The sequence below is a fragment of the Rousettus aegyptiacus genome, unplaced genomic scaffold (assembly GCF_014176215.1).
Source record: "Rousettus aegyptiacus isolate mRouAeg1 unplaced genomic scaffold, mRouAeg1.p scaffold_m13_p_9, whole genome shotgun sequence".
In the NCBI taxonomy this organism is placed as follows: domain Eukaryota; kingdom Metazoa; phylum Chordata; class Mammalia; order Chiroptera; family Pteropodidae; genus Rousettus; species Rousettus aegyptiacus.
The window spans coordinates 8,981,189-8,997,376 of NW_023416312.1; the positions used below are offsets into that span (position 1 = coordinate 8,981,189).

Genomic DNA, 16,188 nt, shown 5'->3' on the forward strand with positions numbered 1-16,188 from the left:
AACTGACCTCTATGAAACAAAAGCTGAAGACTCATTTTTGCTTAGGATGCTTAGAAGTACATCTGATTTTTTAAAAAATGGCAGACACTAAGGCAAGGATACGAGCCATGGTGTTGGGGTCTCTGCATACCAGATAGGTAGGTAACACACTTGCCTTTAAAACAGTGTGGCCTTGAGAACCTGGTCCCTTAAACCTTCATATTGTGAAGTTGCCCAAGCATCTGGAAGTATCAGAAGACCCTAGAGGGGTGTAGGTGATTCCTTTTGGCTTATGATCATGTTGGCCATTAATTAAGTTTTAGAGACTCTCCATCTTCAGCAGCAGGTTTTCTTAGGAAAACCAAGATATGATCTGGCCCTCTCTTTTGATCTAGGCCCTCAGCTTTATTTTTACTGTGCCTTTTAATGAACTCTATCCCATCTGAGCAAAGGGAATTTCTGAGCCTCTATGGAAGTAAAATGAACTCATCATAAAGGCCATCCTTGGAGGAGAAATTTCAATGATGCCTAGTTCCTCAGGCAATATTTAACTTCATTTGCAGTGACCAGTCAGCCATAGTATCACCCATGGTACCCAATAATTCAGAATAAGAAGCCCCACTTAGACAACGTGGGATTTCACTGGCTCTTATATCTCATTTCTCTCCATGTGGGGGAATATCTAGCTCTCTGAAGACATGAAAATCAATTTAGTCTTGATTCATATTTTATATTTACTCACATATTTATTTGAACTCATAAAAAGTTTATTGACATAATGTAGAAGGTGAAGAACTAAAATACATTCCAAATATTGACCAAAATAGTATGGGAAGTAGCTTAGAGAATTTCCAAATTTCAAAATCACTGTTATGCATATCACCATATCCCTCTCCATAAAATCATATCCCTCCTCAAAACCACACCTTCCAAGTGGTGAATTCTTGAGCTTATTTGCTCTGCAAGGTGCCAAACATGAGGATAAACTAAAGTAAGAAGTGCAGCCAACTAGAAGGAAGAGATGTAAATGTACAAACAGGACATTTCTGCTAGAGTCTCAGGCATTCAGGAGGTTCATAATCATAATACAAATATATAAAATTTTTAGTGAGCTTTTTTCATTTGAATCCATACTCTTCAATTCTTCACATCAAGCCTGCAAAAGAGAAACCAGAGGAAGCATTAGTTTAGTTTTCATGAGATATTTTTGGTTCATGAGATATTTTGGGGGCAGCTTTTAAATCAATGTGATAGGTACGTGTCAAAATTGAAGGCATCATCTTCACTTGGAAACTTCACCTCTTGATTTTATAAATGTAAACTGAACTAAGAGTAGAAAGTGTGACCATCAACTTTGGCTCTAGTAATTTAAGTAATTCCAAACTAAATTAGGTAGGATGGCTTCCTTCTGAAGGATTAGAGTATGATACTAACCTTACAATTATGCGTTGCAATGCCTTTGGTGCGGGTGGTCAATTTGCAATCATGGCTCCAGTTCTCTACCCATCCGTATATCTGTCCCCATGGCCATGGCACCTTTTAGTTTCCTGCTATTGTGGTTGGGGTATAATTCCTCATATCTGGGCTTAACCACATGACTCAGTTTGGCCAAAAGAATGAAGCTGATGATGGTGTGCCAGGCCTGAGCCTAAACCTCAGCAGATATCACATGTTTTTGTTTACTCTCTTGAGCCTCTGCCATTGCCATGAGTAGGCTAATCCCAGGCTTACCTGCTGATCTCAGGAGAAGGACAAGAAACCTTTGGAACAGAGCTATCCAGCTAACATGCCTCATCCTAGCCCCATTTAGGGCAGAGCCCTCAGCTGCCACAGATGCATAAGTCAGCCCAGCCTAGATCAGCTGAGCCACAAACGTATGAGGCAGAATAAGAAATGATTTTATTCTAAGCCATTGGATTTGGGGTTGGTTGGTTATGCAGCAATAGCTAATTAATACAATGCCATTTCTTTTAAAAACTCTTGTAATTCAGGGATCATTGAACATTATTTACACGTTTGTTTTCCATTCTTTCTCGTTGTCATTCCTTGTGTGTTTTACTTATGTGAATGGGCCGAATCTTTTCTAAGAAATGGAATGCTCGTGCTTTTTTATTACCATTGACAGAGCAAAGAAAATTCCACAAATGAGTCCCCCCACCCACCTGACTCCACTATGGCAGACTCTGTGGCTTGGGTCTCTCCATATCTATCCACAACCACTTTCTTCCTTGCTTTCTCTACTATAAAGGCTGGTCACCAAAGACTCCACTCCCAGGCTCTCATAACTAAGAGCAGCATGGGACCCCATTCTGGCCAATGAGCCCTGAGAATCCTGCAGCAGAGATCATTTAGAAATATTTGCTGTCCTATGTGCTTCTTTAGAGAATAAAAGCCTGTTGTGTCATTTAGCATTTATAGTATTGCTGTGATGCAGCTTGCATTATACTCATTGTTGAGATGAAATACACAGAGGTTCAAAAAGCAAAGTAAGTAGCTCAAAGTCTCATTGCTGATAAATAGAAAAGCTAGAATTTGAACTTGGACATCCTAACTTGGGCTCCTTCCACTCCACTAACAGGGAAGGTTTGGATGGTTTTCAAACCAGAGGGAAAGGTAGGAAGATATTAATAATTGCAGATTTGAAGACATCATCAGCAGTCAGCACATGTTCTTGTATTTCTAGCATTTACTTTTTAAAAAATGGAGTTAAAAAAAAACTCCATTTTCAGTCCATGCCATTCACCAAGAAGAAGCAAGAAAGCACCACTTTTCCAGCCCAAGATTTTTAGCAAGATGCATTTTGTTGACCAGCAATTCCATTCCGGCCCACCATGTGGGCCTGTCCCTGACCAGTCTCCCTCATATACCTTGCACTGAGTTTGCTGGTCACTTACTGCTTTTGTAACACGACAAGAGCCTTCAGGCCTCTCCCTCTTTGCTTATAACTTTTGACTACCCACCCCATGACTGTCCTCTTAACATGCTGCATTGCGGTTATTTACCCATATGCATCATCTCTTTCCTCTCATAGCTTTCCCACCATAGCTGTCCTGCCACTAGGCTGTGACCTTCCAAAGAGTGTGAACATGTCCTATTTTTATATCTCATTGCCTATCACAGCACCTGACACATAGCAGGGGCATGAGGACTGATGAGTTGGCCCACTAGAGAAGTGAGAACAGGACAAGAATTGGAGTTGGAGCTATAGCCAAACCCACATTCTCTAATGTGAGGCAGCAGGAATGAGCAAGGAGCCACAGATCCAGTAAATAAAGAGTCTTGATTTGATGTGGTATGTCCCCATAGAGCTGTCAGGTCTGCCCTAAACCCCACCCCACAGCCAGGGTGTATTCAAGACATTTTACCACTGTGGTCACTGTGTTGGGTGACATATGGCCAGTCTCTGTCTAAGTGAGAGTCCTATGATAAGCTGCCGTTGAAGCCGAGACATTCCTGCAGTTTCTCTGAGCTACATGGAAGGGGTGATGATTCATAGCAAATTGTCACTGAAGTATGTTCTGTGAGGTGTGATTTCTCTCCGAGAAGTGTCCAGACTGTGAAGCGCCATCTGCAACCCAGAAATGGGAACCATTTCTGTGACAGGCTTAATATGGACTTTGACCACCACGAAGCTATCCCAGGTAGTGAAATTATGGCTATACTGAGAAATTTAGGATGAGCCATTTGCAATGACTCTTTAATGACTGTCTAAAAGCCCTAAAATGCCCCTTCACAACTAGTGCAGCGTGTGGACCTCTCTAACTTTGAGACAGTTTTGGAAACCCAGAAAAAACTTTATTCAGTTTGCCCAGTCCATTGTGGCACTGAGATGGCCATATTATTCAGAGAAGTGAATTCATTATGCTACACTGGCCCAGGGCAGCAGTGCTCTTCCCCTTTGTTCACCTTGTCTGCGAGCCAAGGGAAGCCTGGGAACCTGGCTGAAGAGAGGGCCCCTGGACCAGTGCAATCAGCCTATGTTCCATGTGGGAGTGGAGGGACAGCCAATGGTGATGGTGCCAGTTTTGAATATCTACTATGTGCCAGGCATGCCATCACTGACTCTTACAGTTACCTCATTTAATCTACAAAGTGAACCCAATTCTTCCTTGTACAAGAGCCATGCAGGAAGACAGTAGAGGGAACAGAGGAATCATTACAGTTGCCTTTCAGACCACCCTGTAACCACCCCGCCCTGCCCCCCATCAAGCTTCCTTCTCCCTCCCAGGTCCCAGTAGAGCCCAGCAACCTTGGGCACAGGACAGTGCTGATGGATAAGGTCACACATGGTCCTTTCAGGAGTGCAAAGCCCTCAGAGGACTAGCATCTCCATCCTTGGCCTTGTGGGGCTCAGTGTGTACTCAGAATGGTTGTATGTTATCAGAATACAAGAATCCAGGAATCTGGAGACCTGGGGTCAGGGCTCGAATTTAGAAATGAGAACAGTGGGAAGGGATCCAGAGCTAAAATTGCCCGGGCTGGAAAGCACACTTGTTTGTCAGGTTGTTGGAATGCAAGTGTGTTGGGTGGTATCCCGGGCCATGCTGCTATGCTGCCTAGACACCAGCTGTCAATGATTCTCCTGTGTCCTGTTCTCCTGTAAGGGACATTTGTGAGAATGATGAGGAATGTGAGGCATCCTGCTGAAAAGTTGCTTTCCAACTATCCCAGATATCTTTTGTACCCAAACTAAGAAGACACAGAAGCCCCACTTCTAGTGCACATTTAAGTTCACCTTGGCTGGTGCAGGGGTGATATACCAAATATCTCCCTTGTGTCACCCTAAGTCCAGGCTGAGGAGCATGTGATGTTTACACCTTTTCATGAACCATTTATAGCTGTGTTACTCATAGTCACCATGGCCCTGCATACATCATTTAAGAAATGGACTCCACTCAACACTTGCCTGCATTTGGTCCTTTAACCAGACACTCAGAGGGTGCTACAATGATTACTTCCTCCTATGTGGTGCTAAATCATAGAGCCATAAACACAGTGACACTCAAAAGTAATCAAGGGAGAGGCCAGGCTTCATGTTCTGTCTGGTTCCATATGCAATGGCCAACCATGTACCCAGAGCAAACTTGTTGAAGCTTTTGGGTTTGTTAGAAGGCATATGTGAAATCCTCTATTTTATGGAGCACATTCACACACACTGTTCCATGCAATTATTATTACCACACAATGAGGAAGGCAGTGTAAGCTACAACTAAGGCTCCTATGGAATCTCATCCACCAAGGTCAAGAGCCAGGCAGTGCACAGGCTGGAATCACACCCAGGCAACTCCAAACTCAGAACTCTTTCTTTTATCCCAGCCACTTATAAAGCGAAAGAAAGGAAACTCTTAGCAAAAACTTTTTTCTTAAATGATGAAACATCTACCAGAATTGGTTTTTGTGCAGCATTAAGCCTTTGGTGGCTGAAGTAAAATTTGAAAGGTTTCAACCAATACCTAGTAAAATCAGGAAAGGTAAAGTCACAAAGAGCAAGACTAGTTTTTTTTTTTAATTCTGTACCTGAAATCAAGATTTAAATAGTGTATATGCCAGATGTGGAGAATTTATGTCACCTTAAAGCAAGGCAAATTGTGTGTCCATGTCAAATAAACACCTGGCCTTTGATGTACAACTAGGCAAAGCAATAACTATAAACCTTTATAATCTTCTAAAATTAGTAAAACTATTTTCAAAGATGAATGGAACTACAGTTTTAGTATTGCTCCTCATTTTAGAAATTAGGAAATTAGGATTGAGTCACTTGTCCAAGGTCACACAGCGAGTTATTGGCTGGTACAGGATTAAAAGCCTGACTGGAGTTCTTTCCCCTATGCTAAACTCTTTTTCAAAACTTGTATAAAATGGGCATAAGTAATCTTTACATACTGACGGCATATTAGAGGCAACCTTGCCTGAACAACTGATACATAGAAATATATCTGTAGTGTATCAATATTTGACTTAACAAACATTCTTGTACTTGTCCTAATGAACACCAAATTTTAATATCAAAAACTGTCATGCATTCTCAGAATTGAGCAGGGTTTCTTTTTTAATATTTTTATAGAGTAAAATGTACAAATCTTAAGTGAACAGCTTGATGAATTTTTTACATATGTATATACCCGCGTCTAGCTTTTATTTTTACATAGCCCTTAAATACTACGATATATGCAAGCATATCCTCAAGGTTTGTTCATCTGTTTGAGAAAAACTAGTTCCAAGAGACAATAAAACAGGTTTCGCTTTTAAAAGAAAGGGAGGCAAGGAGGAAATCAAAAGAAATTTTCCATGGTCAGATAAATTGAGAAGTACTGAGTTAAGCAAAGATAAATCATTTTCTTAGTTGTAGGACTCTTCAGAGCTTTAAATATGCAAATGCATGTTGTGTGTGTTGGATGTGGGGATGAATGACACCGTGTAGAATTTTCAAAATTTACTCCATCACTGAACCACTTTTCCAGTTTTCTACTGTTTGCATTATCATTCACTGTATCGCAAATAGTTTATGTAGTATTTCTTCAGGTGGATACACCAGTTTACTTAACCATAATCCTTTTATTGGACACTTAGATTCTTAATCAATTTTGCTGTCACAAATGAACAAAACTTTTTCCACGTGAACATTTTCTTTAGAATGGATTCCATCAAGGCCTAACTGGGCTGGGTGATACATAAATCCACCGTAGCTGTGACAGTCTGCATTTGCTGAGCCCCAAGCCCTCATCATCCAGGCCAGCTATACGGTAGGCACTCAGTATTCTTTGAGAGTAAGCAAGTGCCTATTTTGTGATCATCTCCCCACTCATCTCTGTGAATTTCATCAGAGGAAAACTGATAACTTTTTGTTTAATTGAGCACCCCTTTGATTACTAGTGAGGCTATACATTTTCTCATGCTCCTCTACTAATTATACATCCACTTTTGAGAATAGGGGGTTCATTTTCTTTATCTGTTTCTCTATTAAGGTGTAGTGTTTTGCTTCCCAGTTTGCATGGGCTCTTTACATAATTGTACATTTCATGGAAGACAATTTTCTTGATAGAGTTTTCTCTAAGTGTAGAAATTAGCAAGCTTTTGCTGGGTGATTTTGACGGCTCTTCTTTAAAAAGCTATCTGGGAAGCTTAATCGATGACTTCGTTGTCACCCCTAATCACTCCAACCATTATTTTAAAAGTTAAGTATAGCCAAATTCTACCTTTTGAAGCCGTCATCAAAGGACTTTAATTTTTATCGTCTTAAAAAATAACATTCATGACAAGGAAAGAAGCATCACTCTGAACATGTGGGGTCTTATATAGGCTATTGTAAATCACTCCCAAAGTTGTGGGAGTGGGGGTTTTTAACCACCCAGAGCAGGAGCTCAAACTTGGCTGCACATTAAAATCACCTGTTGAGTTTTTAAAAGTCCCAAGGCTCACGCTGCCCCAGACCAATGACACAAGAGTGTCTGGGGCTGGGATCAGTATTGTTTTTAAAGCTCCCCAGGCCTCTGATGCACAACTGACGTTAAGAACCATTGGCCTAGAAGCAAGCGCTTGTCAGATTTTCATGTCCACAGGAAGCAACAGGGGATCATGTTAAACTGCAGATTCTGACTCAGGAGGTCTGGGGTGAACCTGAGGTTGTATGCATTTCTAGCAATCCTCCAAAAGAATGCTGTTTGTCTTGGTCCACGGACCACGCTTGAAAATCAAGAGTCTAGAGCAGTGGTTATAGTGGGGGGTAGTGGGGGACATTTTGCCCCCTGGTGGACATTTGGCAATATGTGGAGACATTTTCAGTTATTACAACCAGGAAGAGGGGGTGCCCCTGGCACCTGATGGGTAGAGGCCAGGGATGCTGTAAGCATCCTACAGTAGTAGCCAGGATAGTCCGACCCTAAAGAGTTAGCCAGCCCAAAATGTCAATAGTACTAAGGTTGAGAAAAGCTTCTGTGAAAGAAAATGATCCCAAACCTCAGCTGGGACAGCTGTGTGCTCCGGTGCGATGATTGGTCCCTCCTGGGAAGCATTGTTGATAAAATATATGAGTGATTTTCTGATCAACTTTAATGAGATTAAGAGCCCCTTCTAAGAAATTAGATTTGCCTGCCTTGCTAAATTAGTTGCGTCGCAGAGTGTAACAACCACTTGCACCTGGTCTAACAGTGTTATCTAACCACATACTTTCCAAGTTTTGGAACTGGCTTTTTGAAGCTTCTTTAAGCAACTTTGAAATAAAACTTTGCCATGTGCTTATGATCAATCCACCAGAGGAATTGCCTTAATTCCCTTTGTGAAATAAAGCTTTGCCATGTGCTTATGATCAATTCACCAGAGGAATTGCCTTAATTCCCTTTGTCTTGCCAGCTTCCAAGCTGCGTCCTAAGCGGGACTCTGTCTATACATTCAAGTCATGTTTACTGAGTGCCTGGTCACACATTTTAGTGCAGGCTCTGCCTTCAGACACCAGCTCTTCTGCTTCCTAGCTGTGTCACCTGGGGCAAATGTTCTTCTGAAGTACAGGAAAGTAATAGTATCAAGCTCATAGGATTATTGTGAGGATAACATATTAAAGCATTTAGCAGAATTTCTCCCACATAGTAAATGCCCAGTAAACGTGCATTTACTATTACTATTATTCTGAGACAAAGACCCACAAAAAGCTTAAAAGTCAATACATCCTTCCTCTGCCTTCCAAGCAAGATTCAGTCTTTGTCATCTTGACCTCAGTCTCTTTGTAGTGCTGATGATTGACCGAGCTCTAAATGGGTGGAGAGAAGAATTGAAAGGAATGAATTGAGTCAAAATTACAGGAAAAAAAGAAGGGCTGGGACAATCAGTAGATTTTGGGGGCAGAATGAAGAGAGATTTGGGGTAAGAAAGAATCTTGGGCTGATAATGAATCAAGAGAATTTTTAGGTAGTTTTACTATATGTAAATCTCTCTTGGGTGAAGATTTGCATTCTTTTTTGAGGCCATTTTTAGCGAATAGTTTCTTTTGGATGAGGCTCTGTGCTTAAACTGTCTTAAAGTTGGAAACTAGATAGATGCCTGGCATTATTTTGATTATATGCCAGAAAATGTCTTAGACCCTGTGGAGACAATAGAGGACAAGTTTTCACCCTTCATGGGAATGAACAATAAAGTGATGGCAACCTACTTCTCCATGGTGATGGGTGCCACTGTGATGGGACAAACACAGGAAGCTGTGGATGTTCTGTCCAGTTTAAGGGTCTACGGAAAAGCTTTTCAGAAAGAGTATTTAAAATGAGACCTGAATTATGGGTAGAAGTTAGCCAGCTAAGGGTAGGAGAGAAGAGAGGGATTGGTAAAGAACACTCTGAGCATGTGCGAAGGCCTAGAGTCAGCAGGGCATCTTCACGAACTGAAAGAATTTCACTAGGGATGGAGCAAAGACTGCCCTGGGTGGGTAGAACTGCAAGATGGAAAAAAAATGGTGAGTCTGAGCCAGTTAATGCAGGCCCTAAAGGTAACGGGGAGCCACTCAAGGATGCTCAGCAAGGCAGTGACATTATCACTTTTATGTTTTTTCTCTTTGAAAGATCCGTTGACTGCAGGGTTCTGGCAACTAGAAACAAGAGAAAAGGCTTTGAGGAGTGAAGTGCACAGGTCACTTTAACAGCTGTGGGCAATTTATGCACCAATTATTCAGTGAGGTACCTGTGTGACAGCAACAAGAATGGTGGGTAAATGGAGTTTGCAAACCCCTTTTCAAAATAAAGAGATTGGAAAAACATAGCAGAAACTCATAACACTTGACAAAGGATCCTTGCATGAGGAATGAGAAAGGCCTTTCACTATTAGCAAATACCCAAGAGCTCCTCACCAAAGCATTTGAGCTCCAGGTCTCAGACTTCCCTCAAGGGCTTAGGAAAATTCCCATGAGCCACACAAACATTACTTAGAGAACTCAATACGAGACAAATCGCAAGTGACCACAGACTGCTTGGTAGGTAGTGGAGATTCATGCTGCTCTCACCTGTCAATTTGCAGTATTTTGTGGGCTAGGAAGAATCTGAGCTTAAATAAAGCAGAAATGGACAGTCTCTCCAATCCCACGGCTTAATTTATTGAACACGGGAAGTAAACCTTTGGAGGGAGACAGATCCATTCGTAACGATTTAACCATTAATAAAGCCCTGCTAAAAATGGAACTCAGAAGAGAAGGTAGCTTGTCAGAAGGCAAAGGAGTGGGCCCCATTAGACAAAATAGGTCAGGCAGAGAGAAAGTCTCATGTCTCCTAATGAGTTATGTTGATCAGAGATGACAGGCCTTGTCGTTTTTTAACCGATTGAAAAGAGAATATACAAGAGGTTTTTTTCTTGTTGTTGCCTTTCTTAGAAGATGGCTATTTGAAAGAATATGCTAAAAAGAAAAGAACTGATAATATTTATCACAGTTTCAAGTTCTGTGCTTAAAAATCTCTGTGTGGGTGTGTGCACGTGTGTTTATGTGTGTGTTTTCAGAGACATAAGTTTTTACAGAAAAAAAAAACTCTGCTTCTCCTAGGGAGTGCCTGGGGCTAGATCACTGTCTTTCACCTGGGATTAATGAAACAGCAAGCCCTGAGGAGGGTGGCCCTGCCATTGATTTGATTTTTGGTGATACTCTGCTTTTTTTCTTGTTTCTTGTTTTCTTTTTTCTTGTGGTTGTTCTGTTTTCACCCCTGGAAACAGCATGTATAAGCTAAAATCCCTCAAACACTGGACTTGCCTCCCCTAAGAGGTTCTGCTTTGATTTCTCTTCTTTTGGAGCACCCCTTTCTTAATGGCTGAGGAAGTGAAGAAAAACCTTTTTCAGGTGTTCAGGGTATACACTTTACTTATAGGTCGTCTGGTTTATAAGGGCTTCTTGTGTTAAAAACACCAGGGAAACTGGCTTTACATTTGGAAATAATCTCCCCAAAGATAAACGACATTTGGATTTGGTTTTTTAAAAAAATATAAGAAATTGTGGGTGGTGAGGAACAGTGGGGCTGAGAGAAAAGTGAAAAATGAAATGTTAAGGTTCTGTGACTTTGGGCAAATTTCACTTTTCCGGACTTCAGTTTTCTCATCGGTAAAAAAAAAAAAAAAAGAGGTGTAGGCTGCCGTGGTGGGCATCCTCCCAGGTGGCCCCCAGCGAGTCTTGCCTCCTGGTATTCACACCTTTGTGTAGTCCCCTCCAACACTGAGTAGGGCTGATTCATGCAATCGATAGCATATTACAGAAATAATGGAGTGTGACCCTACAAAGCTAGGTCATTAAAGTCATTGTGACTTCCACCCTGCTCTCTCTCAGATCATTGGCTCTGGAGAAGCCAGCTGCCATGTTGTGAGGGCACTCGAGCAGCCCAGTGGCAAGGTCCACCTGGGAAGGCACCAAAGCATCCTAACAACAGTCATCACCAACTAGCCAGTGTCATGAGTGCACCATCTTGAAGGTGGATCTTCCAGTCTTAGTCAAGGCTTTAGATAACTGCAGTCGCAGCCAGCATCTTGACTACAACCTCATGACGGACATCAGGCCAGAACCACTGAGCTCAGCCACTTCTGAATTTCTAATCCACAGAAACTCTGAGAGAATATTTAGTATAATTTTAAGCTGCTAGGTTTGGGGTTATTTGTTACATAGCAATATATAACTAATACAGTAGCTTTAGGCCAAGTCCAGCTCTTATAATTTATGTGTCAATGAATAGATGTTATTAGTCAGAATCATAAAAAGTTGGCATTTTCTCATGTCCAAGACCAGATCCTAACTTCAGGGTAGGACCATATTGCTTTGGGCATTTCTGAAATGGTGAGTAGATAGACTCTGGAGACCTGGCATCCTGAGAACTCATGGATTCGACTTTGTGGGAGCAGGCCAACATAGCTGGCTGACCCATCATTTAGTCCTTAGTACATCACGCTGAAAACATAACCCACTTACATAACCCCAGAGACTGAACTTGTTAAAAGAAACTCTAATGGAATGGGGACTGACTTGGACTCTCCATTTAACGAGTCACTCCACAGGGTAACTCTGGGATTATTTGGAGGGAACAACAGCCCTGGCAGCTTTTAGAATGAGGTGAATTGGGATAAGGGTTAAAAGTTGCTGAGTTCATGGTTAAACTCAGGTGATTCTCCAGGGTAAGGGACATATCTGGAAAGCAGGTAGTATACAGTAGATCTACTAGGCTCTGTCTTGGTTAGATTAAATGACATTGATGATTCTCTGACCTGTGAGAATATGACTCTACTTATTGCTGGCTAGACACACATCACAAAATTGACAAAGCACAGCACACTCGCTAGTGGGGACTGGAGTGTCTTCAGCTCCTCCTAAGCCCAATATGGCTCTTGTTCTGGACTCATAGGCAGTCTGGATAACTTAGCATCTCTACCTTATGTTCTGTCCCAAAGGGAGGCTGTGGCTCACTACTGGATCACTCTGAATAAGTGAACATCTATGCTGCATGGCTTTCAAAGAATGCTTGGCTGTTTTCCACATTTAGAGACTTTCATCCCTGCAACTTTGACATTCAACCAAAGAAATGCTTTTACAAGCAAGAAAGATTTCAATCTGGTTTGTCCAAGGAGGATCTGAGAAACATCCTCTAACTCAGCCCTTCTGACCCAAGCTGCACATTCAACTCACCTGGAGGTCTTATGAAACATACCACTCCCTCAAATAACTTGTCATAAGTGGGGCTTAGGCAAATCCAGGTGATCCTATTGTGCTGTCAGTGCTGAGGACCATAGATCTGACTGTATCCAACAATTTGTTGCTGCCTGACTCCAGGACTAAGATAACGAGAATAAAAATAAGTCATTCTCACCCAAAGACCAAAGCTGGACAACTCAGTTATTCAGAAATTGGCTTCAGTTCTTATGTCATAATACTTGAGAAAAGCTATATAACTGTCTGTCAATCAACCAAGTAGCTATGATGCTGGTCCTGCCTTGTATTGGACTTGAAAACTGTTCAAATTTAGAATCTCTTTTGTGTTTTGCTTCCACTACCTGGACATCCATAATAGCATGCTTAAATGAAGATGATCAACCCCAGCTTTTTGGTCTCCGCATGTAATTGAGACTTGACAAGGCCCACTTTCCTCAAGGTCACAGTTAAAGACAGAAATGAGCTTGCTTCTTGAATTGGCAGATCAGACAGGCAAAGCTAGCAGGAGGAATAACGACACTATTGGATGCTAGAATGCAGACCTGAGATGAGCTCAGTCAATTGCAAGTGCTGGCCAAATTTCAAAAATTATTTAGATTTTTTAATAGAGACAGCTTTATTTTTACCTAACTCAAGTTTCTTGGCATTTTAACTCCTACACGTTCAGTTAGGTTGCCAGTGGGTGGTGTGGGCATCCAGGCACTGTGTTCCTAGGTGGCATCATGGCCAAGACTGCAGGATCGCAGCAGATTGACCCCGAGTGCAGGAGCAAAGCCCTCCCTACCACCACTTGGCATTTCATAATTTGATCACCTAGTTGGAAAGGGTGCCACCATGAGGGAAAACTGAATCTGGAGTCAGTCATGAAGGGATGGCAGTGAGATGGTGAGGAGATTTGGGGGTCATTCCAATGCAGTTGCATTTACCACCTGTGCTGGTCTCCGAGCATTATCAGCTGTTTTGTCTTATCTGGGCCACGATCTCTTCTTCCCATGTACTGGAAGTAAGTCCCTGTGAGCCAAGCGCTCTGAGACCAGCTCGGGTGGTGTTGTATCCTGCTCCTAGCAGGGGAAGCAGGTCTATAATTGGCCCATAATTAGATTGGATTTGGCCCAGAATGAATCCCAGGCTCCCTCTCCCCCAACAGATAACCAGCAGTAAATTTCATATATGATTTGTAGGGCGTCTAGGAATCCATTTCTTAGCTGCTGGTGACAATGGAGACCGTCCCAGAAGAGTTGACCTTTAGGATGATGATTTAGAGGTAACTTAAAGTGAACTTTTCCCCAGGATCATTCGTTTGCCACCTGGTATTTTTGAAATTAAGACATTTCAACTTCATTTTCAAATCCAGGATCAAATCAGAGAGAGAGAGGGAAAGTATGTGTGTGTGTATTGGTTGTATGTTTATGTGTATATAAAGGACACAGTATGATTTTTTTTAATTGGGCAGCAAGAAAACAATAAATAGAGATGGAAATTAAGATAGTACCTTTCTTTTGAAATAGATATATAGATAGAAATGGGAATATTAATCCTCACTATGTTTCTGTGTCAGTGAGAAAAGTCCTTCTGGGTATAAGCAGAGCTATTATCTGTTCAGGTCTGGCCCGTGATACAGGCTGTAACTAACCCTGTCTTGGCACCGGTGCAGATTGTGTGGTGATCCCACTTTTCTGATTAAAAGCGATCACAGCCATTTTCTACAGATGGACTTAACCAGGCTTAATGAATAATTAGTCTTCAAATGGACATTCTCTGGAAGCAGATGACTATACATCTCACAGTCTTTCACCCTGTGTGAAGTCAGAAGTCACGTAAGAATGAACTGCAAATTCAATCCCTGCCCTGCCTGGCTCAGAGAACTGTTGTGAGCCTTGAAAGAAAGAACACAGAAGTACTTCGGAGTTCTTAAGGTCAAGTGCAACAGCTTGTTAATGTTTCTGCTACTGGTGGCCTCTAGTTAAAAGATGTGATTTAGTTTTTGCCACAAAACGCTAAATAAACCTCTGTTTCCTCATTGCCTGGCTCATAATGCCCCCTTAAATGGCCATTTCACAAAGTCTCCAAGCTGCCATATTCTTTGGTACCTGTATTTATTGCTGACTACCTACCTGTTTCACTCTTATTGAAAGGTAGACATTACTTAATTATCAAATTATGTAGCATCAGAAGGTGGGAAATGGGGGAGGTAAAGGGGGTCAAATATATGGTGACAGAAAGAAATTTAACTTTAGGTGGTGAACACACAATGCAATATACGTATGAGATATTATTGCATTGTACACTTGAAACTATATAATTTTATTAACCAATGTCACCCCAATAAATTTAATATAAAAAGTAACATCAGAAGGAAGGAGAAAACACTTTTGGAGAATAGAAATAGGTGGAAATTGGATGTGAATGGGGCGTAAGCTGGGACAGGATGGCATGGGGAAGGCACCCAGAGCACTTCTGGATGTTCGGATCGACATGAATCTTGTTTTAGTTTCTGGACCAGACTCAAGTGTGCAAAGATTACTAAAAAGATGAGATGCCCCTTTTTGGCCTTCAAGCAGATTCGAAATGCTCAGTAAAATGGTGTCTGAAATGCCTCATTTCGCTTTCCCCTGAAAGAGAGAATGGCAGCTTGACTCTAAATATTTCTTGCACTGATTATCTTTGGAAACAGGTGCTGCAGATCTTGAAAAATGGGATCACAGTGCCTCCTCCAGGACAAAGAGGATACTTGCAGGTTATAAATCATCTCATGAACTGTCTCCAGCTCAAAAGATTCAAGGAAGGTGGTGATTGAGTAAGACCAAGAGATCCTCCTGAATGCTTACAAGTGCTCCGGGGAGCTCGTATTAGTCACAAGTGGTGGCTTTTCATTTTCAGTGGGGATTTTCATATTCCCTGGGAAGATATGCAGAGCTACTCTTTAGAGACTATTTCCTTTAAAAGCCATCCAACCAACCCCTGCTCCTTGGAAAAAAGGCACAAAGACAACGGCAAGTCATGGAAACAACAAAGGGAACACTTTCTAGAAGCCAGTTTGTGTCAGATGCCCCATATGAGTCAACTCATGGTCTTTATGGTTCCCTCTCGAGAGTGGTATTATCATTCTTATTTATAGATGTGGCTCAGAGTCGTCAGGAACTTGTCCAAGGTCACAAAATTACTACATGACATAGCTGGAAATGGAGTGCAGGCATGTCCCACTCTATCCAACATATCCAGTGTTCAGTGCCCAGTGCCATAAATTTAGTTCCTTCTGATAACAACATGCTGTCCTTAGTAATAGTAGCTATCACTGTGCTGAGGACTTTATAAACACTATGTAATTTGGTGTTTCTCACCTCGGCACTATCGACACATCTTGTGGGCGCAGTCCAGCGCGTTGTAGAATATTTAACAGCATCCCTGGCCTCTACCCACTAGATGCCAATAGTATCCACCCTGAGATGTGACAACCAAAATCTCTAGACATTGCTAACTGTCCCTTAGGGTTGGAAGCAAAGTCATTCCCCTGAGGTGGGTATTTTTCTCATTTTTTCAAAAAAAAGAAACAGAAC

The 16,188-nt window shown here is 41.8% G+C and overlaps 1 protein-coding gene and 1 long non-coding RNA gene across 2 annotated transcripts in view; one reads left to right on the plus strand and one right to left on the minus strand.

Annotated features, from left to right (window-relative positions):
• Positions 1 to 16,188, plus strand: part of LOC107521439 — a 65,425-nt gene that overhangs the window by 26,439 nt on the left and 22,798 nt on the right. The window lies entirely within an intron of this gene.
• The window catches only part of SMPX (small muscle protein X-linked), a 47,017-nt gene continuing 31,526 nt past the window's right edge, over positions 698 to 16,188 (minus strand). Inside the window, exon 5 of the mRNA XM_016166116.2 lies at positions 698 to 1,135. The gene's annotated coding sequence lies outside the window, so the exon portion shown is untranslated. The remainder of the gene's footprint in view (positions 1,136 to 16,188) is intronic.